This window comes from Neoarius graeffei, chromosome 7 (assembly GCF_027579695.1).
Source record: "Neoarius graeffei isolate fNeoGra1 chromosome 7, fNeoGra1.pri, whole genome shotgun sequence".
NCBI classification, from domain to species: domain Eukaryota; kingdom Metazoa; phylum Chordata; class Actinopteri; order Siluriformes; family Ariidae; genus Neoarius; species Neoarius graeffei.
Genome location: NC_083575.1, coordinates 46261033 through 46288230, shown reverse-complemented (window position 1 = coordinate 46288230; position 27198 = coordinate 46261033). Strand labels below are relative to the sequence as shown.

The window sequence follows — 27198 nt, the reverse complement described above, 5'->3', positions numbered from 1 at the left end:
TTGTCCCAAAGCAGCTTTACAGAATCTGAATGACCCAAGGCATGAGCCAATTTTATCCCTAATCCATCCCTAATGAGCAAGCCTGTAGCGACGGTGGCGAGGAAAAAACCCCTCAGACGACATGAGGAAGAAACCTCGAGAGGAACCAGACTCAAAAGGGAACCCATCCTCATTTGGGCAACAACAGACGTGATTAAAACATGAACAGTTTTAACATGAAGTCAGTTTCGTTGATGTTATAACTCTTCATTGATGGAAACCTGACTGCAAAACTGTTCATGACAACTGCAGTCCTAGAGTTAGCATGTCAACTGTAGTCCTCAGCCATAAAAACATTACTGGAAGTGTCCAGAGTGTCTTCCAAGTCTGACTTTCAACTGTTCGTATGGGGCCGTCCTCCACAGGAGCGATGCGATGAGACTCCGACCAGACATAGACTTGACTTGCTGACTTTAGGACTACAGTTGTCGTGAACGGTTTTGCGCTCGGGTTTCTGTCGGTGGGGGGTTTATAGCATCAACGAAGCTGACTTTGTTAGGACTGTTAATGTTATAGTCATGTTGTCTGTTGTTGCCCAAATGAGGGTGGGTTCCCTTTTGAGTCTGGTTCCTCTCGAGGTTTCTTCCTCATGTTGTCTGAGGGAGTTTTTCCTTGCCACCGTCACCACAGGCTTGCTCATTAGGGATGGATTAGGGATAAAATTGGCTCATGCCTTGGGTCATTCAGATTCTGTAAAGCTGCTTTGCAACAATGTTTGTTAAAAGCGCTACACAAATAAACTTGACATAGGGCATCAGGATGCATCAGGCAGGTCTGAGGACCAGAACCACCTTACTGCTGCAATTCTGGCAACCAAACATGATTCGCCTCAAGCCCAGATCGGGTTCGCTCTTACTAGTGTAAAAGTCAGGTACAAAAAGTGCTGAACAACTGGACGAGAACTTGTTCGCACTTGCATTAAGTTTACAGTAAATGTGCTACAATTTCATGACAATTTTCATAACACTGCTTCAACCCAATAGTGATCAACATTGTGTCCATGTAAACTTTAGATTAGACTGATTATCACACGGGGTTTGTAATGATTATCAGTGAAACTAACTGGACAAGGTGAGAGTGACACACATGGGGTGCATTTATCAACCAACACAGTGTGAGATTACACAGGAAAACGACCCATGCGCTGGATTTCTGATCGTTAAGTCCAGATTAATGGTGATTATAACCTGTCACAGAGACGAAACAAGAGTTTAGGGCAGCGGTTTCGAGCTCCTAAAAAAGCGGCTAATACTAATTAACATGAGCTAAGCACCGTCATATAGCAACTGCGGCTAACACTAACATTAGCTAAACACCATCATATAGAAACTGCAGCTAACACTAACATCAGCTAAACACTGTCATATAGCAACCGCGGCTCACACTAAGATCAGCTAAACACTGTCAGGTAACAACCGCAGCTAACACTAAGATCAGCTAAACACTGTCATATAGCAACCGCAGCTAACACTAACATCAGCTAAACACTGTCATATAGCAACCGCAGCTAACACTAACATCAGCTAAACAGTGTCATATAGCAACCGCAGCTCACACTAAGATCAGCTAAACACTGTCAGGTAACAACCGCAGCTAACACTAAGATCAGCTAAACACTGTCATATAGCAACCGCAGCTAACACTAACATCAGCTAAACAGTGTCATATAGCAACCGCGGCTCACACTAAGATCAGCTAAACACTGTCAGGTAACAACCGCAGCTAACACTAAGATCAGCTAAACACTGTCATATAGCAACCGCAGCTAACACTAACATCAGCTAAACAGTGTCATATAGCAACCGCGGCTCACACTAAGATCAGCTAAACACTGTCAGGTAACAACCGCAGCTAACATTAACATCAGCTAAACACTTTCATATACCAACCGCGGCTAATACTAACATCAGCGAAACAGTGTCATATAGCAACCGCGGCTAACACTAACTAACATCAGCTAAACACTGTCAGATAGCAACCACAGCTAACACTAACATCAGCTAAACACTGTCATATAGCAACCGCGGCTAACACTAACTAACATCAGCTAAACACTGTCACATAGCAACCGCGGCTAACACTAAGATCAGCTAAACACTCATATAGCAACCACAGCTAACACTAACATCAGCTAAACACTGTCATATAGCAACCACAGCTAACACTAACCAACATAAGCTAAACACTGTCACATAGCAACCGCGGCTAACACTAAGATCAGCTAAACACTGCCAGGTAACAACCGCAGCTAACACTAAGATCAGCTAAACACTGACATATAGCAACCGTGGCTAACACTAACTAACATCAGCTAAACACTGTCATATAGCAACCGCAGCTAACACTAACATCAGCTAAACACTGTCATATAGCAACCGCGGCTAACACTAAGATCAGCTAAACACTGTCAGGTAACAACCGCAGCTAACACTAAGATCAGCTAAACACTCATAGCAACCACAGCTAACACTAACATCAGCTAAACACTGTCATATAGCAACCACAGCTAACACTAACCAACATCAGCTAAACACTGTCACATAGCAACCGCGGCTAACACTAAGATCAGCTAAACACTGCCAGGTAACAACCGCAGCTAACACTAACATCAGCTAAACACTCATAGCAACCACAGCTAACACTAACATCAGCTAAACACTGTCATATAGCAACCGCGGCTAACACTAACTAACATCAGCTAAACACTGTCACATAGCAACCGCGGCTAACACTAAGATCAGCTAAACACTCATATAGCAACCACAGCTAACACTAACATCAGCTAAACACTGTCATATAGCAACCACAGCTAACACTAACCAACATAAGCTAAACACTGTCACATAGCAACCGCGGCTAACACTAAGATCAGCTAAACACTGCCAGGTAACAACCGCAGCTAACACTAAGATCAGCTAAACACTGACATATAGCAACCGTGGCTAACACTAACTAACATCAGCTAAACACTGTCATATAGCAACCGCAGCTAACACTAACATCAGCTAAACACTGTCATATAGCAACCGCGGCTAACACTAAGATCAGCTAAACACTGTCAGGTAACAACCGCAGCTAACACTAAGATCAGCTAAACACTCATAGCAACCACAGCTAACACTAACATCAGCTAAACACTGTCATATAGCAACCACAGCTAACACTAACCAACATCAGCTAAACACTGTCACATAGCAACCGCGGCTAACACTAAGATCAGCTAAACACTGCCAGGTAACAACCGCAGCTAACACTAACATCAGCTAAACACTCATAGCAACCACAGCTAACACTAACATCAGCTAAACACTGTCATATAGCAACCGCGGCTAACACTAACTAACATCAGCTAAACACTGTCACATAGCAACCGCGGCTAACACTAAGATCAGCTAAACACTGTCAGGTAACAACCGCAGCTAACACTAAGATCAGCTAAACACTCATATAGCAACCACAGCTAACACTAACATCAGCTAAACACTGTCATATAGCAACCACAGCTAACACTAACCAACATCAGCTAAACACTGTCACATAGCAACCGCGGCTAACACTAAGATCAGCTAAACACTGCCAGGTAACAACCGCAGCGAACACTAAGATCAGCTAAACACTGACATATAGCAACCGTGGCTAACACTAACTAACATCAGCTAAACACTGTCATATAGCAACCGCAGCTAACACTAACATCAGCTAAACACTGTCATATAGCAACCGCGGCTAACACTAAGATCAGCTAAACACTGTCAGGTAACAACTGCAGCTAGCACTAAGATCAGCTAAACACTGTCATATAGCAACCACAGCTAACACTAACTACCATCAGCTAAACACTCTCATATAGCAACCGCGGCTAACACTAACTACCATCAGCTAAACACCATCATATAGCAACCGCAGCTAACACTAACTAACATCAGCTAAACACTGTCATATAGCAACCGCAGCTAACACTAACATCAGCTAAACATTGTCATATAGCAACCGCGGCTAATACTAAGATCAGCTAAACACTGTCAGGTAACAACCACAGCTAACACTAAGATCAGCTAAACACTGTTATATAGCAACCGCAGCTAACACTAACTAACATCAGCTAAACACTGTCATATAGCAACCACAGCTAACACTAACTAACATCAGCTAAACACTGTCATATAGCAACCACAGCTAACACTAACATCAGCTAAACACTGTCATATAGCAACCGCGGCTAACACTAAGATCAGATAAACACTGTCAGGTAACAACTGCAGCTAACACTAAGATCAGCTAAACACTGTTATATAGCAACCGCAGCTAACACTAACTACCATCAGCTAAACACCATCATATAGCAACCGCAGCTAACACTAACTAACATCAGCTAAACACTGTCATATAGCAACCGCAGCTAACACTAACATCAGCTAAACATTGTCATATAGCAACCGCGGCTAATACTAAGATCAGCTAAACACTGTCAGGTAACAACCACAGCTAACACTAAGATCAGCTAAACACTGTTATATAGCAACCGCAGCTAACACTAACTAACATCAGCTAAACACTGTCATATAGCAACCACAGCTAACACTAACTAACATCAGCTAAACACTGTCATATAGCAACCACAGCTAACACTAACATCAGCTAAACACTGTCATATAGCAACCGCGGCTAATACTAAGATCAGCTAAACACTGTCAGGTAACAACCACAGCTAACACTAAGATCAGCTAAACACTGTTATATAGCAACCGCAGCTAACACTAACTACCATCAGCTAAACACCATCATATAGCAACCGCAGCTAACACTAACTAACATCAGCTAAACACTGTCATATAGCAACCGCAGCTAACACTAACATCAGCTAAACATTGTCATATAGCAACCGCGGCTAATACTAAGATCAGCTAAACACTGTCAGGTAACAACCACAGCTAACACTAAGATCAGCTAAACACTGTTATATAGCAACCGCAGCTAACACTAACTAACATCAGCTAAACACTGTCATATAGCAACCGCAGCTAACACTAACTAACATCAGCTAAACACTGTCATATAGCAACCACAGCTAACACTAACATCAGCTAAACACTGTCATATAGCAACCGCGGCTAACACTAAGATCAGATAAACACTGTCAGGTAACAACTGCAGCTAACACTAAGATCAGCTAAACACTGACATATAGCAACCGTGGCTAACACTAACTAACATCAGCTAAACACTGTCATATAGCAACCACAGCTAACACTAACCAACATCAGCTAAACACTGTCACATAGCAACCGCGGCTAACACTAAGATCAGCTAAACACTGTCAGGTAACAACCGCAGCTAACACTAAGATCAGCTAAACACTGACATATAGCAACCGTGGCTAACACTAACTAACATCAGCTAAACACTGTCATATAGCAACCGCAGCTAACACTAACATCAGCTAAACACTGTCATATAGCAACCGCGGCTAACACTAAGATCAGATAAACACTGTCAGGTAACAACTGCAGCTAGCACTAAGATCAGCTAAACACTGTCATATAGCAACCACAGCTAACACTAACTAACATCAGCTAAACACTGTCATAAAGCAACCACGGCTAACACTAACTACCATCAGCTAAACACTGTCATATAGCAACCGCAGCTAACACTAACTAACATCAGCTAAACACTGTCATAAAGCAACCACGGCTAACACTAACTACCATCAGCTAAACACTGTCATATAGCAACCACAGCTAACACTAACATCAGCTAAACACTGTCATATAGCAACCGCGGCTAATACTAAGATCAGCTAAACACTGTCAGGTAACAACCACAGCTAACACTAAGATCAGCTAAACACTGTCAGGTAACAACCGCAGCTAACACTAACTAACATCAGCTAAACACTGTCATATAGCAACCGTGGCTCACACTAACATCAGCTAAACACTGTCATATAGCAACCGCAGCTAACACTAACATCAGCTAAACACTGTCATATAGCAACCGCGGCTAACACTAAGATCAGCTAAACACTGTCATATAGCAACCGCAGCTAACACTAACATCAGCTAAACAGTGTCATATAGCAACCGCGGCTCACACTAAGATCAGCTAAACACTGTCAGGTAACAACCGCAGCTAACACTAAGATCAGCTAAACACTGTCATATAGCAACCACAGCTAACACTAACATCAGCTAAACAGTGTCATATAGCAACCGCGGCTCACACTAAGATCAGCTAAACACTGTCAGGTAACAACCGCAGCTAACATTAACATCAGCTAAACACTTTCATATACCAACCGCGGCTAATACTAACATCAGCGAAACAGTGTCATATAGCAACCGCGGCTAACACTAACTAACATCAGCTAAACACTGTCAGATAGCAACCGCGGCTAATACTAAGATCAGCTAAACACTGTCAGGTAACAACCGCAGCTAACACTAAGATCAGCTAAACACTCATATAGCAACCACAGCTAACACTAACATCAGCTAAACACTGTCATATAGCAACCGCGGCTAACACTAACTAACATCAGCTAAACACTGTCACATAGCAACCGCGGCTAACACTAAGATCAGCTAAACACTGTCAGGTAACAACCGCAGCTAACACTAAGATCAGCTAAACACTCATATAGCAACCACAGCTAACACTAACATCAGCTAAACACTGTCATATAGCAACCACAGCTAACACTAACCAACATCAGCTAAACACTGTCACATAGCAACCGCGGCTAACACTAAGCTCAGCTAAACACTGCCAGGTAACAACCGCAGCTAACACTAAGATCAGCTAAACACTGACATATAGCAACTGTGGCTAACACTAACTAACATCAGCTAAACACTGTCATATAGCAACCGCAGCTAACACTAAGATCAGCTAAACACTGTCAGGTAACAACTGCAGCTAGCACTAAGATCAGCTAAACACTGTCATATAGCAACCGCAGCTAATACTAAGATCAGCTAAACACTGTCAGGTAACAACTGCAGCTAGCACTAAGATCAGCTAAACACTGTCATATAGCAACCGCGGCTAACACTAAGATCAGCTAAACACTGTCATATAGTAACCGTGGCTAACACTAACATCAGCTAAACACTGTCATATAGCAACCGCAGCTAACACTAACTAACATCAGCTAAACACTGTCACATAGCAACCGCGGCTAACACTAAGCTCAGCTAAACACTGCCAGGTAACAACCGCAGCTAACACTAAGATCAGCTAAACACTGACATATAGCAACCGTGGCTAACACTAACTAACATCAGCTAAACACTGTCATATAGCAACCGCAGCTAACACTAAGATCAGCTAAACACTGTCATATAGTAACCGTGGCTAACACTAACATCAGCTAAACACTGTCATATAGCAACCGCAGCTAACACTAACTAACATCAGCTAAACACTGTCACATAGCAACCGCGGCTAACACTAAGCTCAGCTAAACACTGCCAGGTAACAACCGCAGCTAACACTAAGATCAGCTAAACACTGACATATAGCAACCGTGGCTAACACTAACTAACATCAGCTAAACACTGTCATATAGCAACCGCAGCTAACACTAAGATCAGCTAAACACTGTCAGGTAACAACTGCAGCTAGCACTAAGATCAGCTAAACACTGTCATATAGCAACCGCAGCTAATACTAAGATCAGCTAAACACTGTCAGGTAACAACTGCAGCTAGCACTAAGATCAGCTAAACACTGTCATATAGCAACCGCGGCTAACACTAAGATCAGCTAAACACTGTCAGGTAACAACTGCAGCTAGCACTAAGATCAGCTAAACACTGTCATATAGCAACCGCAGCTAACACTAAGATCAGCTAAACACTGTCAGGTAACAACTGCAGCTAGCACTAAGATCAGCTAAACACTGTCATATAGCAACCGCAGCTAACACTAAGATCAGCTAAACACTGTCAGGTAACAACTGCAGCTAGCACTAAGATCAGCTAAACACTGTCATATAGCAACCGCAGCTAACACTAACATCAGCTAAACACTGTCATATAGCAACCGCGGCTAACACTAAGATCAGCTAAACACTGTCAGGTAACAACCGCAGCTAACACTAACATCAGCGAAACACTGTCATATAGCAACCGCAGCTAACACTAACTAACATCAGCTAAACACTGTCATATAGCAACCGCAGCTAACACTAACTAACATCAGCTAAACACTGTCATATAGCAACCGCGGCTAACACTAAGATCAGCTAAACACTGTCAGGTAACAACTGCAGCTAGCATTAAGATCAGCTAAACACTGTCAGGTAACAACCGCAGCTAACACTAACATCAGCTAAACACTGTCATATAGCAACCGCAGCTAACACTAACTAACATCAGCTAAACACTGTCATATAGCAACCGCAGCTAACACTAACTAACATCAGCTAAACACTGTCATATAGCAACCGCAGCTAACACTAACATCAGCTAAACACTGTCATATAGCAACCGCGGCTAACACTAAGATCAGCTAAACACTGTCAGGTAACAACCGCAGCTAGCACTAAGATCAGCTAAACACTGTCATATAGCAACCACAGCTAACACTAACATCAGCGAAACACTGTCATATAGCAACCGCAGCTAACACTAACTAACATCAGCTAAACACTGTCATATAGCAACCGCGGCTAACACTAAGATCAGCTAAACACTGTCAGGTAACAACTGCAGCTAGCACTAAGATCAGCTAAACACTGTCATATAGCAACCACAGCTAACACTAACATCAGCTAAACACTGTCATATAGCAACCGCGGCTAACACTAAGATCAGCTAAACACTGTCAGGTAACAACTGCAGCTAGCACTAAGATCAGCTAAACACTGTCATATAGCAACCACAGCTAACACTAACTAACATCAGCTAAACACTGTCATATAGCAACCGCGGCTAACACTAAGATCAGCTAAACACTGTCAGGTAACAACTGCAGCTAGCACCAAGATCAGCTAAACACTGTCATATAGCAACCACAGCTAACACTAACTAACATCAGCTAAACACTGTCATATAGCAACCGCGTCTAACACTAACTAACATCAGCTAAACACTGTCATATAGCAACCGCAGCTAACACTAACATCAGCTAAACACTGTCATATAGCAACAGCAGCTAACACTAACTAACATCAGCTAAACACTGTCATATAGCAACCGCAGCTAGCACTAAGATCAGCTAAACACTGTCATATAGCAACCACAGCTAACACTAACTAACATCAGCTAAACACTGTCATACAACAACCGCGGCTAACACTAACATCAGCTAAACACTGTCATATAGCAACCGCGGCTAACACTAAGATCAGCTAAACACTGTCAGGTAACAACTGCAGCTAGCACTAAGATCAGCTAAACACTGTCATATAGCAACCGCAGCTAACACTAACTAACATCAGCTAAACACTGTCATATAGCAACCGCGGCTAACACTAAGATCAGCTAAGCACTGTCAGGTAACAACTGCAGCTAACACTAACATCAGCTAAACACTGTCATATAGCAACCACAGCTAACACTAACCAACATCAGCTAAACACTGTCACATAGCAACCGCGGCTAACACTAAGATCAGCTAAACACTGCCAGGTAACAACCGCAGCTAACACTAAGATCAGCTAAACACTCATATAGCAACCACAGCTAACACTAACATCAGCTAAACACTGTCATATAGCAACCACAGCTAACACTAACCAACATCAGCTAAACACTGTCACATAGCAACCGCGGCTAACACTAAGATCAGCTAAACACTGCCAGGTAACAACCGCAGCTAACACTAAGATCAGCTAAACACTGACATATAGCAACCGTGGCTAACACTAACATCAGCTAAACACTGTCATATAGCAACCGCAGCTAACACTAACATCAGCTAAACACTGTCATATAGCAACCGCGGCTAACACTAACTAACATCAGCTAAACACTGTCACATAGCAACCGCGGCTAACACTAAGATCAGCTAAACACTGTCAGGTAACAACCGCAGCTAACACTAAGATCAGCTAAACACTCATATAGCAACCACAGCTAACACTAACATCAGCTAAACACTGTCATATAGCAACCACAGCTAACACTAACCAACATCAGCTAAACACTGTCACATAGCAACCGCGGCTAACACTAAGATCAGCTAAACACTGCCAGGTAACAACCGCAGCTAACACTAAGATCAGCTAAACACTGACATATAGCAACCGTGGCTAACACTAACATCAGCTAAACACTGTCATATAGCAACCGCAGCTAACACTAACATCAGCTAAACACGGTCATATAGCAACCGCGGCTAACACTAAGATCAGCTAAACACTGTCAGGTAACAACTGCAGCTAGCACTAAGATCAGCTAAACACTGTCATATAGCAACCGCAGCTAACACTAACTAACATCAGCTAAACACTGTCATATAGCAACCGCAGCTAACACTAACTAACATCAGCTAAACACTGTCATATAGCAACCGCAGCTAACACTAAGATCAGCTAAACACTGTCAGGTAACAACTGCAGCTAGCACTAAGATCAGCTAAACACTGTCATATAGCAACCGCAGCTAACACTAAGATCAGCTAAACACTGTCAGGTAACAACCGCAGCTAACACTAACATCAGCGAAACACTGTCATATAGCAACCGCAGCTAACACTAACTAACATCAGCTAAACACTGTCATATAGCAACCGCAGCTAACACTAACTAACATCAGCTAAACACTGTCATATAGCAACCGCGGCTAACACTAAGATCAGCTAAACACTGTCAGGTAACAACTGCAGCTAGCATTAAGATCAGCTAAACACTGTCATATAGCAACCGCAGCTAACACTAACTAACATCAGCTAAACACTGTCATATAGCAACCGCAGCTAACACTAACATCAGCTAAACACTGTCATATAGCAACCGCGGCTAACACTAAGATCAGCTAAACACTGTCAGGTAACAACCGCAGCTAACACTAACATCAGCGAAACACTGTCATATAGTAACCACAGCTAACACTAACTAACATCAGCTAAACACTGTCATATAGCAACCGCAGCTAACACTAACTAACATCAGCTAAACACTGTCATATAGCAACCGCGGCTAACACTAAGATCAGCTAAACACTGTCAGGTAACAACTGCAGCTAGCACTAAGATCAGCTAAACACTGTCATATAGCAACCACAGCTAACACTAACTAACATCAGCTAAACACTGTCATATAGCAACCGCGGCTAACACTAACTAACATCAGCTAAACACTGTCATATAGCAACCGCAGCTAGCACTAAGATCAGCTAAACACTGTCATATAGCAACCACAGCTAACACTAACTAACATCAGCTAAACACTGTCATACAACAACCGCGGCTAACACTAACTAACATCAGCTCAACACTGTCATATAGCAACCGCGGCTAACACTAAGATCAGCTAAACACTGTCAGGTAACAACTGCAGCTAGCACTAAGATCAGCTAAACACTGTCATATAGCAACCGCAGCTAACACTAACTAACATCAGCTAAACACTGTCATATAGCAACCGCAGCTAACACTAACATCAGCTAAACACTGTCATATAGCAACCGCGGCTAACACTAAGATCAGCTAAACACTGTCAGGTAACAACTGCAGCTAACACTAACATCAGCTAAACACTGTCATATAGCAACCACAGCTAACACTAACCAACATCAGCGAAACACTGTCACATAGCAACCGCGGCTAACACTAAGATCAGCTAAACACTGTCAGGTAACAACCGCAGCTAACACTAAGATCAGCTAAACACTCATATAGCAACCACAGCTAACACTAACATCAGCTAAACACTGTCATATAGCAACCACAGCTAACACTAACCAACATCAGCTAAACACTGTCACATAGCAACCGCGGCTAACACTAAGATCAGCTAAACACTGCCAGGTAACAACCGCAGCTAACACTAAGATCAGCTAAACACTGACATATAGCAACCGTGGCTAACACTAACTAACATCAGCTAAACACTGTCATATAGCAACCGCAGCTAACACTAACATCAGCTAAACACTGTCATATAGCAACCGCGGCTAACACTAAGATCAGCTAAACACTGTCAGGTAACAACTGCAGCTAGCACTAAGATCAGCTAAACACTGTCATATAGCAACCACAGCTAACACTAACTACCATCAGCTAAACACTGTCATATAGCAACCGCGGCTAACACTAACTACCATCAGCTAAACACTGTCATATAGCAACCGCAGCTAACACTAACTAACATCAGCTAAACACTGTCATATAGCAACCGCAGCTAACACTAACTAACATCAGCTAAACACTGTCATATAGCAACCGCAGCTAACACTAAGATCAGCTAAACACTGTCAGGTAACAACTGCAGCTAGCACTAAGATCAGCTAAACACTGTCATATAGCAACCGCAGCTAACACTAACATCAGCTAAACACTGTCATATAGCAACCGCGGCTAACACTAAGATCAGCTAAACACTGTCAGGTAACAACCGCAGCTAACACTAACATCAGCGAAACACTGTCATATAGTAACCGTGGCTAACACTAAGATCAGCTAAACACTGTCAGGTAACAACTGCAGCTAGCACTAAGATCAGCTAAACACTGTCATATAGCAACCACAGCTAACACTAACTAACATCAGCTAAACACTGTCATATAGCAACCGCAGCTAACACTAACTAACATCAGCTAAACACTGTCATATAGCAACCGCAGCTAACACTAACTAACATCAGCTAAACACTGTCATATAGCAACCGCGGCTAACACTAAGATCAGCTAAACACTGTCAGGTAACAACTGCAGCTAGCATTAAGATCAGCTAAACACTGTCATATAGCAACCGCAGCTAACACTAACTAACATCAGCTAAACACTGTCATATAGCAACCGCAGCTAACACTAACATCAGCTAAACACTGTCATATAGCAACCGCGGCTAACACTAAGATCAGCTAAACACTGTCAGGTAACAACCGCAGCTAACACTAACATCAGCGAAACACTGTCATATAGTAACCGTGGCTAACACTAACTAACATCAGCTAAACACTGTCATATAGCAACCGCAGCTAACACTAACTAACATCAGCTAAACACTGTCATATAGCAACCGCGGCTAACACTAAGATCAGCTAAACACTGTCAGGTAACAACTGCAGCTAGCACTAAGATCAGCTAAACACTGTCATATAGCAACCACAGCTAACACTAACATCAGCTAAACACTGTCATATAGCAACCGCGGCTAACACTAAGATCAGCTAAACACTGTCAGGTAACAACTGAAGCTAGCACTAAGATCAGCTAAACACTGTCATATAGCAACCACAGCTAACACTAACTAACATCAGCTAAACACTGTCATATAGCAACCGCGGCTAACACTAACTAACATCAGCTAAACACTGTCATATAGCAACCGCAGCTAACACTAACTAACATCAGCTAAACACTGTCATATAGCAACCGCAGCTAACACTAACTAACATCAGCTAAACACTGTCATATAGCAACCGCAGCTAGCACTAAGATCAGCTAAACACTGTCATATAGCAACCACAGCTAACACTAACTAACATCAGCTAAACACTCATACAACAACCGCGGCTAACACTAACTAACATCAGCTAAACACTGTCATATAGCAACCGCGGCTAACACTAAGATCAGCTAAACACTGTCAGGTAACAACTGCAGCTAGCACTAAGATCAGCTAAACACTGTCATATAGCAACCGCAGCTAACACTAACTAACATCAGCTAAACACTGTCATATAGCAACCGCAGCTAACACTAACATCAGCGAAACACTGTCATATAGCAACCGCGGCTAACACTAAGATCAGCTAAACACTGTCAGGTAACAACCGCAGCTAACACTAACATCAGCTAAACACTGTCAGATAGCAACCGCGGCTAATACTAACTAACATCAGCTAAACACTGTCAGATAGCAACCGCGGCTAATACTAACTAACATCAGCTAAGCACTGTCAGATAGCAACCGCGGCTAATACTAACTAACATCAGCTAAACACTGTCAGATAGCAACCGCGGCTAATACTAACTAACATCAGCTAAACACTGTCATATAGCAACCGCAGCTAACACTAACATCAGCGAAACACTGTCATATAGCAACCGCGGCTAACACTAAGATCAGCTAAACACTGTCAGGTAACAACCGCAGCTAACACTAACATCAGCTAAACACTGTCAGATAGCAACCGCGGCTAATACTAACTAACATCAGCTAAACACTGTCAGATAGCAACCGCGGCTAATACTAACTAACATCAGCTAAACACTGTCATATAGCAACCGCAGCTAACACTAACATCAGCGAAACACTGTCATATAGCAACCGCGGCTAACACTAAGATCAGCTAAACACTGTCAGGTAACAACTGCAGCTAGCACTAAGATCAGCTAAACACTGTCATATAGCAACCGCAGCTAACACTAACTAACATCAGCTAAACACTGTCATATAGCAACCGCGGCTAATACTAACTAACATCAGCTAAGCACTGTCAGATAGCAACCGCGGCTAATACTAAGATCAGCTAAACACTGTCAGGTAACAACCGCAGCTAACACTAAGATCAGCTAAACACTGTCATATAGCAACCACGGCTAACACTAACTAACATCAGCTAAACACTGTCATATAGCAACCGCAGCTAACATCAGCTAAACACTGTCATATTAGTGATATACAGCTATTTATCCAATTGTTAAAAATACACCATTTTTTCACCCTAACCTGTGTGACTCCAACCAAACCAGAAGCTCTTTACCTTTTCGACTTTTAAAGTTCTGTATTCTCGCTAACGCCATCATTCCCCTCAACACCATCTGTGTGCAACGCTAACACACACTGCAGCTCATTCAGCTACATCTCAACACAACAAGCATTCCCACAGTACCTTGGAGAAATTTACTTCGCCCAAGTTGCGCTTTTACAAAAACCCTCAGTCAGCCTGGGCAGGAAAGCGGCGGCTGCTGCTGATCCGCTCTGCTGCCTCATTAGTATTCCTTCAGCTCGGCCATGTCCTGTCTGCTACAATCAGCTGACTCAATGGTCACCTGACGCGAGCGATACAGTATGTTTTCCACCCGTACTCAGACCCATCCCCGCTTCCTGCTCGCAGATTGTCCACGAGACGGATCTGACATCCTGTGTTGTGATTGGTCTAAATTCAGATCGCTGCGGCGCACTGTCGAACTATAACCAATCCCCAGCGACGGAGGCGGGGTTTATCAGAATACAGGTGGAAATTTTTTTTTTTAAGTTTTAATGAAATTGAAAGGGATATGGAATCCCGTTTCCGCCATCATAATAATGAGAAAGTTTTTCATTCGTTCTCATAATAATGACTTAATATCTCATAATAATGAGAATGTACACATAATTGTGACTTTAGAATCCTTTAAAAAAATCCGGGATCCAGAAGGTGATCCGGATCACCGCCAAAATTTAATGGATTGTTACTTGTGCCCAGTCACACCTCTGGAAAAAATTTCAGAGCAATCCGTTAATTACTTTTTCCGTAATCTTGCTAACAGACAAACCAACAAACAAACCAACGCTACCGAAAACATAACCTCCTTGGCGGAGGTAATAATGAGATCCTATCTCATATTTATGATTTAAATCCATAATAATGACTTACTGTCTCATAATAATGAGATATTTTAGATCATCCATCCATCCATTATCTGTACCAGCTTATCCCCTATCCCAGCTGACTACGGGCGAAAGGCGAGGTACACCCTGGACAAGTCGCCAGGTCATCACAGGGCTGACACATAGACACAGACAACCATTCACACTCACATTCACACCTACGGTCAATTTAGAGTCAGCAGTTAACCTAACCTGCATGTCTTTGGACTGTGGGGGAAACCAGAGCACCCGGAGGAAACCCACACAGAGAACATGCAAACTCCACACAGAAAGGCCCTCATTGGCCGCTGGGCTCGAACCCAGGACCTTCTTGCTGTGAGGCGACAGTGCGCACCACTACACCACCGTGCCACCAATATTAGATCATAATTTTGAGAAAATATTTTAATTCTTATGAAATAGTAAGTCATTATTATAACATAGGATGGCATAGTGGTGTAGTGGTTAGCACTATCGCCTCACAGCAAGAAGGTTCTGGGTTTGAGCCCAGCGGCCAGCAGGGGCCTTTCTGTGTGGAGTTTGCAAGTTCTCCCCGTGTCTGCGTGGGTTTCCCCCACAGTTCAAAGACATGCAGTTAGGTTAATATGGGACGCCCTTGAGCTGAGGCGCCCTTGAGCGAGGCACCTAACTCCCAACTGACTAATAGGGAGTCTCCCTATTAGTTAGACAGAACTGAGGAAGCCTTTTGGACGAGAAGTGAAACGTTTTCAAGAATCTTCAAGCAAGTCCAGTTGCCCATTTCTACCACCCACAGTTTACTATGACCTGGATGATTGAGAATCTTCACAGACATCTAACTCCCAACTGCTCCCCGGGCACTGTTAGCATGGCTTCCCACTGGTCTGGGTATGTGTGTGTGCTCATTGCGCATGTGTGTGTGCATGTGTGTGTTCACTGCTTCAGATGGGTTCAATGCAGAGAGGAATTTCACAAGTGTGTGATGAATAAAGTTGTGTTTCTTCTCAAACATTTTAAAATTGCATGCAAGGCATGTGACCTTCCTCAGGCTAATTAATCAGAATCAGAATCAGACTACTTTATTATCCATTAAACTTACATAAAGTGGAAAATTGTCTTTGGCACTGGCATGGAAGACAAAAAGACGATACATCATACAAAACAATAAACATTAAGAACAACACGTTACAATAAAATACTGTAAAATAAGCAAATGGCATCGTCAGTTTCAGTTTAGTCTAAAAAGCAATCAAAAGAATACTAAATGAATGAATGAAAAATAAATAAATAAAAAAGGAATAAAAGATAATAAAAGTTAAAGGTGAGTGTGTGCTGAATGGGCAGATCCTGCAGGGAACAGTCTCTTATTGAGAATGGCCACAGATGATGGAATATAGCTGTTCTTCTTGGCCATTGGGATTATAAATCTGCAGCCTGATGGCAGCAGCTGAAATGCATATTGGAGCGGATGGGTGGGATCCTGATAGATCTGGATTGCCCTTTTCATTAATGCCTGAGAATGTAAGTCCTGGAATTGAAGTTGTTTATGTCCAATGATCTTGCTGGCCTGAATAAACTTAAAAATAGCAAGTATAATAAACTTGATCTTTAATAAGTGTTACCAACTTAAGTAAGCCAAGTTAGTCTGACTTAACTGAACAGTTGTGCTTACTCAGTAGAATCTAGGAAACCGATTACACTAAAAAAATCAAATAAGCAGAACAAAGAATGATAAGTTTGCAGGCTTATTTTATTATTGGAACAAAATGCAATTCTGTGCATCTTAAGCCAAGGCCACTATTTGTGGAAACAAATGAAATAAAAACAAATATGTAAGCCTTGTAAAATAATCTTTTATATGCAAATCTTTCTAAACAAATGTAGAAACATATCTTTTTCTCTGACATTACATAAGACTTCAACAAGGCTCCTTTTATCACAATACCAATATTCAATTAAGCATCAGCCATGCTTTCAAGTTAAATGAAACACAAACAATGCATATGATTTGAACTGTAATAAAGAAAACAAAATGCAAAAATAGGTGGATTTATACAGGCAATCTGGGTATTTTAATTTCTCAAAGCTCCATGGCCACTATAGAAGTACCCCTGAAGATTTTGCGGTCACTATCCAGGATTTAAAACTGGATGTATTAATGCTGGTATGGTCTGAGTTGTCTAGAACGCAAGATAATTTAAGCAACTCCAACCAATTCAACAAATAATTTCAAATGTATATTTTTCACAAAGACAGAAAAATGGTGCATCTAGTACAACTTAACTGGTAGTTAAGGCTCACTCAGTATTTAGAGCCATTCTCCATGCCAAAACAAAGACACAAAGGATATCTGCTAACCCATGGCCATAATGTAACACTATTCAGTTACCCAGGAAATCTGTTGTTTAGTTCAGTGTTGTAATATGAAAGTGGAAGTAAACTTTCCATGAGAAAAAACATATCCTCTCACTTTTCTATTTTCATGTTGACTGCCATCAAATCTTTCTGTAACATCTCTAACATGTAGGGCTGGTGTGTCCCAACATTTTAAAACAAACATTTGGATAAGTACACAAAGAAGTTCTTTGCAATCATCTGATTCATTCCCTGGCTTCTCAAAATGACTCTGCTCTAGTTTCAAAAGACTTCTAATGCCACTTACACTCAATCAAGCTTTTATTTCACAAAGTAGTTTGGATTAATCAAGATGGGATTAAACCTCCCACCAATATCCCACAGACTGGGACACTATAGAAACTTCAGTATAACAAGTAACCAAAATCATCCATCTGTGACTGACTAACTTACTAAGAACTTTGCAGGGGTTAGTTGCAAATATATGAGTTTAACACTCAAATTACGTATCTATGCTTCAGGATCCCTTGCTATTTTAAGGATCTGCCGGTGTTCTGATAAACGGTCCTACACGTCAATGCGTCCTACAAAGCCCCACTGCGCATGCGCAGAGCACAAAACATCATTTCTTGGCATTTGAACAGATTTTTGTCCTACATCAGCTGTGCTATAAACGGTGCAGAATAAACGGTGCAGATTAACAGTGTGCATACCTACTATCATCTGGCAAGGCACGCTGCAATACAGATGTGCATGGGGAGTCAAACTCTCGTGGTTACCAGAGGACTAGCCCCCCACTGTAACCCTAGCTATGTAATAGGCGAGAGGCCGAGGGCTATGGAAACGGAGATCGGCGCCGCCCGATGCGCCACCATACAGGTTGGGCCTGGTTAGTACTTGAGTGGGAGACTGCCTAGGAATACCAGGTACTGTAAGCGGCGTGGGAAGGACTTTGATTTTTTTTTATTTGATTCAATCTTTACTACTTAATCTAACATAATGCTGATTTCTAACCATTGCGTGAGTCTTGCAATACATCTGAAATATCTCATTTATTCATTTATTAATGTAGAAGCATATTCTGATGGGGTCATATGAGTTGTGAGAACGTCCTGCGGCGTCATTTGAATTGTAATAACGTCCTACACTCATTTTAATTGAGCAAATGGTACTTGTGAATAGTGATAAAAAAACCTATTAATTCTACATATTCTGACAGGGTCAATTGAAGAGTCAGAGCGTCCTAGATTCATATGAATGTAAAAGCATATTCTGACGGAGTCGTTTGAATTGTCAGAACGTCCTACATTCATATGAATTCTGACAGGGTTGGTGGACGTTGTATCAATGTAGAAGCATGTTCTTTGCAGAGGGAAAAACCGCGAACTATGACTAAAAGTTCAAGTTGAATCACACTGTAGGATTTCCTGCAATGTAGGACTGCTCGACAGACATGTCTGACATCCCCTCCTACCGTAGGACGCTTCGTGGATGTAGGACCGTTTATCAGAACACCGGCAGTACCCACCTACTGCAAAAGAGCATTTTTCAAGCTCTGAAGTTTTGGTCTCAGGTTACCTACACCCAGGTTGAGCATCACCCTCTGAATGAAGTCAAAGGTGTTATTTAGTCTTTTTGGATAATCCAAATGAAGAACGTATATTAGTCCAAATGTAACACAAAATGCTTGTGCGTGGCTTCCAATGTCATCCATGACGATATTACCTTCCAGTATGATAGCATGCTGGAGGGTTCAAGGTGCAGGGCATGTGGACCTGGCTGCTGTCTGTCTTCAGGTATAACAGTCAATACCCCAACAGGAACTTGTGTGACATCTGCGATGGTATCAGTGTCCTGCAGATATAAAGAAAGGTTGTCTGTCTTCAAGCTGTAAAAAATAAATAAATAAAGTCACAAAAATGGCAGCAACTACTTTAAGTGAAGACACTTGAGGTCAATGAATTTTGGCAGATCAAGCAGGGTATCTCTTATTGGCATTTTTGCTCATTCTAAGATCCAGAATGACCACAGTTAAACAGTTCTGAGCAATACACATGTAAGTCAGGTTGTTGCTCAGTTGGTTCTGGCTGTGGTCATTCTGCCCTGCATACTCTGCCCAAATTCATTTACCAAATTTGTAAATGCTACTTTGAAGCAGAATAACAAAATGAAAGAGTTATGGTAGGGGTAGTCAATTATGATTTGCAGCATCATGTTTAAGTTGGGGGGGCACGGTGGTGTAGTGGTTAGCACTGTCGCCTCACAGCAAGAAGGTCCGGGTTCGAGCCCCGTGGCCGGCAAGGGCCTTTCTGTGCGGAGTTTGCATGTTCTCCCCGTGTCCGCGTGGGTTTCCTCCGGGTGCTCCGGTTTCCCCCACAGTCCAAAGACATGCAGGTTAGGTTAACTGGTGGCTCTAAATCGACCGTAGGTGTGAATGTGAGTGTGAATGGTTGTCTGTGTCTATGTGTCAGCCCTGTGATGACCTGGCGACTTGTCCAGGGTGTACCCCGCCTTTCGCCCATAGTCAGCTGGGATAGGCTCCAGCTCGCCTGCGACCCTATAGAACAGGATAAAGTGTCTAGAGATAATGAGATGAGATGTTTAAGTTGCATTATAATTTAAATGTGCATTACAATTAATTTATATATTAGCACAAGCCATGGCACATTGATTCACTGTCGCCGATCTTCTCTCCTTTACATTTCTCTTTCCCTGTCACTGTTTTAAATTACTTATTACTCCTTTTAAAAGTAGCCTAATCAACCTCTTTTATTTTGTAATTTTGCTTCAAATTAGCATTTGCGGGGCGTCGTGGCTCAGGTGGATAAGGCGCCATACCATAAATCCGGGCGACCCGGGTTCGATTCCAGCCCGAGGTCATTTCCCGATCCCTCCCCGTCTCTCTCTCTCCCGCTCATTTCCTGTCTCTACACTGTCCTATCCAATAAAGGTGCAAAAAGCCCAAAAAATATCTTTAAAAAAAAAATAAAAAATTAGCATTTGCATCATGATCACATCATTTATGTACTATAGCTGACAGTATAAATTATCGTGTGAATGACATGATAATGGCGGTTTTAGTTAGCTGCCTTGGCTAATGTTAGCTAACAATAGCATGAGCCTAGTTATCGCCAGAGATGTTTGTTCAGAAAAAAACGTCCTGCCAAAAATGTAGGTGTAAGTAATGAAATTATAGCTGACAATTGAAAGACTTTGAATAACTTACCAAGAGACCCAGAAAATGTTGCTTTCTTCCAAAGTTTTTGTCCATGCAGTTTCTGGAAACTTCTCTTGCACTGCTCTACTACACATGTGTACTGCTGAGCCTCTGCGTTCACTCCAGGAACAGAATGTTACAAGTCCAGTTTGCTCAGCTGAACTTAGTTTTAAACCTCCTTAAGGAAAAATGAGTACATACTTACACTCCATGAGTGAAATCAACAGGAGATGGACAGATAAGTAAAGTACACTATTATGATTTAAGTAAGCATAGCTATTACCATATGTAAGGACACTCTCAGTTAGTGATTTGTAGACCATGGACAGGGTGCGCTGGCTGGGGTTGAAGCTCCTCAGTTTCCTGAGAGGAACGAGGCACTGTCTTCCTTTATTTTTTTTAGATGTGATCAACGTTGTCCTGAAAGGTGAGCTGATTATCTATGATTGTTCCAAGGTATTTAAAGTGAGTGACCTGCTCCACTTCCTAGCTCTTCATGCTGAAGGTGAGCATGGAGCCTGCGCTGTCTCTTCTCCTACTGCCTCCCAGACACAGCGCCTTGGTCTTAGGCCCTGTCCACACGGCAACGGATTCAGGTGAATCTGATAAAATTGTTTATCGTTTCGGCCTGGCGTCCACACGGCACCGGCGTTTTGGGAGCCCCACAACGATATTTTTTGAGAACGGGTTCCAGAGTGGAAAAATCTGGCAACGGCGCCGTTGCGAAGTCGTCTGGATGAGTAGAACGGATTTGTTTACGATGACGTCACAACCACATGACTAGAACAAGCAGCACTCTCGCTGTTTTGTATGAACCACTGCATTGCATTCACTTTTGTATACAGCTTTTCTTTTAAATAAACAAGTAACTGAACCATTTCTTGAATTTCTTTTTTTTATTGGATAAGACTGCTTTTCAAAATGTTCACACACAATATAAAAAGTTATATAAATTATATAAAAATGCTTTTCAAAATGTTCACACACAATAAGAAAATTAAGTTATATAAAACTATGCACACTAATAAAACTAATTTGTACACACAGAAGGCACGATTTCCTCGCGTAGTCGCAGCCATCTTCTTCTTGTTGTGTGCTTGTTCCTGACAGTGCTTCACACCGGGTAGAAGAACGGGTTTATGCGCATGCGTCTACTTCTTCTATTGTTCTGGTGTCTCCGATGGGACCGTCTTACAGCGCATGTAGAGGTGTGGCATGTGTATTGCATCATTTTCAGCAAGCGTTGCGTTGCCATATGTACCTGATATTTTACTGATCCGTTGCCCATGTGGACGCGATATTTTTTTAAATAAAATCTCGTTGCCGTTGTCGTGTGGATGTAGCCTTAACCTTAGTAACATTAAGATCCAAAAAGCTGCCGTCGAACCAGGAAGTAAGGTTGTTAATATACTGGCAGTAGGAGGTACTGTTTGTGTCCAGCAGGCAGGCGACTAGGGCCATATCATTCGCATATTTAATGAGGGAGAGGTCAACTCACTGTCAACTCTGTGACTTTTTTAAGAGAGCACAGTTGAAATAGATACTGTATAGCTCAGACCCAGTTTTAATGAATAAGAATTATAAGATCAGTAATAATTTTGAATTGATATTGAATGTGTGTGTGATGGCGGTGCAGCAGTTGGTGCTGTAAATACACAGCTTCAGCATTCTTAGTCTGAGTTTCTTATCCTGAGATCAGGGTGGCACGGTGGTGTAGTGGTTAGCACTGTCATCTCACAGCAAGAAGGTTCTGGGTTCGAGCCCAGTGGCCGATGGGGGCCTTTCTGTGTGGAGTTTGCATGTTCTCTCCGTGTCTGCATGAGTTTCTTCTGGGTGCTCTGGTTTCTCCCACAATCCAAAGACATGTGGTTAGGTTAATTGGCTACTCTAAATCCTCCATAGGAGAAAATTATTGAGAGGAGAAAACCTCTATAATAATCCAGTAGAAGGCGAATTCTTCCCTAGAAACTTTGATGGCTGAAACCATCAGGCAGAACACTAAAGAAGAAGAATCCTGAGATGAGGTTAGTGTCCGTGTGGAGTTTCCCATGTTCTCTCGCTACTGTCCCAGATTTCACTCAGCATGTGAACACATGAGTGCAGGTTCATCTTCATCCATGGCCCAAACCAAAATAAGGTGGTTACTGAATATGAATTCATATTATTCATATGAATAAATGATTGTTTGTGTGATTAATATATTGCCAGGAAACAGATCCACAGCAATCACCAGCAGTCTTGGCTGTTAAAATATGTCTTTGATAATATCTATCTATTATCTAATCAATTACTTATTAAGTAAGTATTCAAGTTTTTGTCATGCCCAAAGAATGTGTAGTAAGTTAATCATATGCTGCATATAATTGCCTTTAGCAAACACCTTATATTTGGGTCCGACTCCACCCTAAATATTTTTTGCATGAATGTTTTATCACTTCATCTAACAAAGCGCAATATGTGAAAGGATGGATGTATGATTTGGGAGAAAGAAAGATTATGAAGATTTTACTGTATGGTGCACCAAGAATAGGTTAACTACTGGTAAACTATTATTATTATTATTATTATTATTATTATTATTATACAGGTTAAAAACATTGAATGATGTTTCAACTGATGATATCATAGATGGTCCGTGTATCATCCGATCATTCAAGTATTCCATTCAATCTGGAAAATGAAAAAAAAACCACTCAATATTTCGTTTTCCTATTTTTCTGTATGACCAAAAAATGAGGGATTGGTGTTTGTTTTCCTTTTTCCAACTCAAAACAGAACAAATAATAAACAGGGAAACCAAAACGAAATAATAACTCTAATTTACGATTATTGATTTTCTCTATTCCCCACGCTCCATTAGCCTTCCCATGATCCTCAGCGACAGTCCATCATCATCTCTGCGTCTGTGAAACAGAAAAATTGCATGTGCATGTATATATCAAGTAATTTATTCATACATCCTATTCATTTAATATATTAAGCTGATGATCTCTTAATTATTATTATCTCAATATAATAGTAATCTGTACTCGAGTTGAGGGGGGATGGGGGGGATGCCATCCCCCCGGAATAAAAAATGGTCAAAATCATCCCCCCTCTAAAACGGGCATCCCCCCTCCCTTCCCTTGAGCAATTTTATCAATAAATGTGGACATTACTTCTATTGAACATTGGAATTAGAAATGCCATTCCACGCAGCTCTGCTGAAACTGAGCATACAGTAAGCGACCGGAGAGAGGGCGCGCGCAAGCCAAGCGTTTGAGGAGGTGACATTCAGTTGGGGTTCCAGTGGCGGCTGGCTCATAGGGGGCGCTCGGGCGCCGCCCTCCCAGATGTGGAGGGGGAAAAAATATAAAATATATTGATATATATTTTTACAAATTTTATTATCAATGTCAGTTTTACTTAACAGTGTGTGCCTACATGCGATCTGAATTATTTAAACAACATTTCCACCAACTGACTCTCATTCAACGGTGAATTTCCACCGACAGACTCGTATCATTTCTCTTCTTGGGCGCTCGGCAAAGCGCCCCAGCAGTGCAGCGGAATAGCCAATCGTGTATGGTTGCTCGGGAAAAATCATAAATATTTGGCCAATCAGCATCGCCGAATTTAATGGTTTTGGGGCGCTGGAAATTTCGCCCCTGCTACAGAAAATGCATCTCTCTCTCTCTCTCTCTCTCTGTCTTTGATGTTCAAAACTAGACTTTTGGTTCATATTGGACAATAATCATACATCTTTCTTGTTTGTATTCACAACAAGAGTGTCAACACTGTGTTTCGCTCCCCCTCTCACTGTCTCGTTTCACAGAAATACACCGAGCTCAGAACACACACACACACACACGCACCTCATTTCATAGTCACTCTCTCACACAGAAATCTTACACTCACCTTAGAATCAGACACACACACACACACACACACACCACCTCACTCAGTCCCACACTCACCTTAGGCAGCTGGGCCATAGAAGGTTCACGCTGCACGCTACACGTTCACGTGAAGAACCGGACCCTGGGCCATTAAACTTCATGCTTGGATGTTCACGTGTTGCGTCGGTTCTACTTTGACCGAGTAACCAACAATACGGACTCTTCGGATGACGACGATTGCCTCATTCTGCTTTTACTGAGACAGAGGAAGAGAAAAAGGAACAGAATTTGGAGCCGAGAACACTTCCTTCTGAGAGAAACCCGTGGTGAATTTCACCGAACATTCTATAATCTGCTTGACAATCCCGATGAAGAACTATTTTTCAATTATACCATTCAATTATATTTTTTCTGAAGTTTTCCCCTGAAAGCATAGAGTTATCTCCCTAGACCCGTTCTGATTGGCTGGCGCGGCGGTGACCGCATGCATGGACTGGAATTTCCATCTTCACGCCTAGAAAAAAGTGTGCATGTTCATTTCTCGCTTCACGCGTGAAGTGTGCAGCGTGCAACGTGAACGCCGTTCTATGGCCCAGAGCAAGTCATGCTACGTTTGTCCACTTTTCTTTACACGCGTGTAGCGTGCAGCGTGCAGCGTGAACACACACACAGTTGATTTGTATAGATTCAGCTGAAATCATACCCTTGCTGTAAACTTCTCTCAAGAACTTGAGTATTGTATTGTATTTGAAACCGTTCCTTTCCAAAGCATAAATGGAGCCTAATATAGCTGTAAATTGTTAATTTACTTTATCTGTGAAACTGCTGATTTTGAGAAGGAAATTAAATTATTATTGTGGAATTGTCATTTTCTGACTGTTCATTTGAATGCTTATACTGGACTAGGCAGGGAACTCTACTGGCACACACCAGCCCCACTAAGAATTTTTTTCACCAGCCGCCACTGTGGGGTTCCATTATTTTTGATTTCATTCGGTGTCAGTGACAGCAGCGGATTGCAGCATCATGGCCAAGCGGAGTGGACAGCAAGACCTAAGCAAGTTCGGATTTAAGATCGCAAGAAAAAAACATTTCAGGAGGTAAGTCAAGAGTTAGGAATATCAGTCCCACTTCCTGTGAGCCCGCTATCATGCTGTAAAGTTCCCGATATGGAGCCTAATTTGTGGGCGGCGGATAACAACACAGCTATCATAATGAATGTTAGTTTGGAGTCTAGCCAGCTATCGATAGCTTACTCAGGTTCATGTTAGCTTTGATTTCTTGTATAAGGCCATTAATTTAATCAGTCTGGACGTTCGTTTGTTATTCTTCAGGCAACAAATTCTATTGACTTGATATGAAAAGATTCAGTTGTTCATTTACATTGCCTGCTGAGGTTTTAATAAATTATTTACCAAACGATTTAAAAGGAGCCTACCATGACTAGTGCAATTTGAAGTGTAACTTCATAGTCATGGTAGGCTCCTTTTAAATCGTTTGGTAAATAATTTATTAAAACCTCAGCAGGCAATGTAAATGAACAACTGAATCTTTTCATATCAAGTCAATAGAATTTGTTGCCTGAAGAATAACAAACGAACGTCCAGACTGATTAAATTAATGGCCTTATACAAGAAATCAAAGCTAACATGAACCTGAGTAAGCTATCGATAGCTGGCTAGACTCCAAACTAACATTCATTATGATAGCTGTGTTGTTATCCGCCGCCCACAAATTAGGCTCCATATCGGGAACTTTACAGCATGATAGCGGGCTCACAGAAAGTGGGACTGATATTCCTAACTCTTGACTTACCTCCTGAAATGTTTTTTTCTTGCGATCTTAAATCCGAACTTGCTTAGGTCTTGCTGTCCACTCCGCTTGGCCATGATGCTGCAATCCGCTGCTGTCACTGACGCCGAATGAAATCAAAAATAACGGAACCCCGACTGAATGTCACCTCCTCAAACGCTTGGCTTGCGC

General features: G+C 42.0%; 1 protein-coding gene and 1 long non-coding RNA gene across 4 annotated transcripts in view; both read right to left on the bottom strand.

Annotated features, from left to right (window-relative positions):
* Positions 1-15212, bottom strand: part of washc2c (WASH complex subunit 2C) — a 56769-nt gene extending 41557 nt beyond the window's left edge. For all 3 annotated transcript variants that reach the window (XM_060925786.1, XM_060925788.1, XM_060925787.1), the window contains exon 1: positions 15047-15212. The gene's annotated coding sequence lies outside the window, so the exon portion shown is untranslated. The remainder of the gene's footprint in view (positions 1-15046) is intronic.
* Positions 15213-23920: 8708 nt separating this feature from the next.
* Positions 23921-25831, bottom strand: LOC132888639 (uncharacterized). The gene is made up of 3 exons (XR_009654960.1): positions 25294-25831; positions 24162-24240; positions 23921-24007 (listed from the first exon to the last, which is right to left on the bottom strand). It is a non-coding gene; the product is annotated as an uncharacterized LOC132888639 (long non-coding RNA).
* Positions 25832-27198: the final 1367 nt, after the last annotated feature.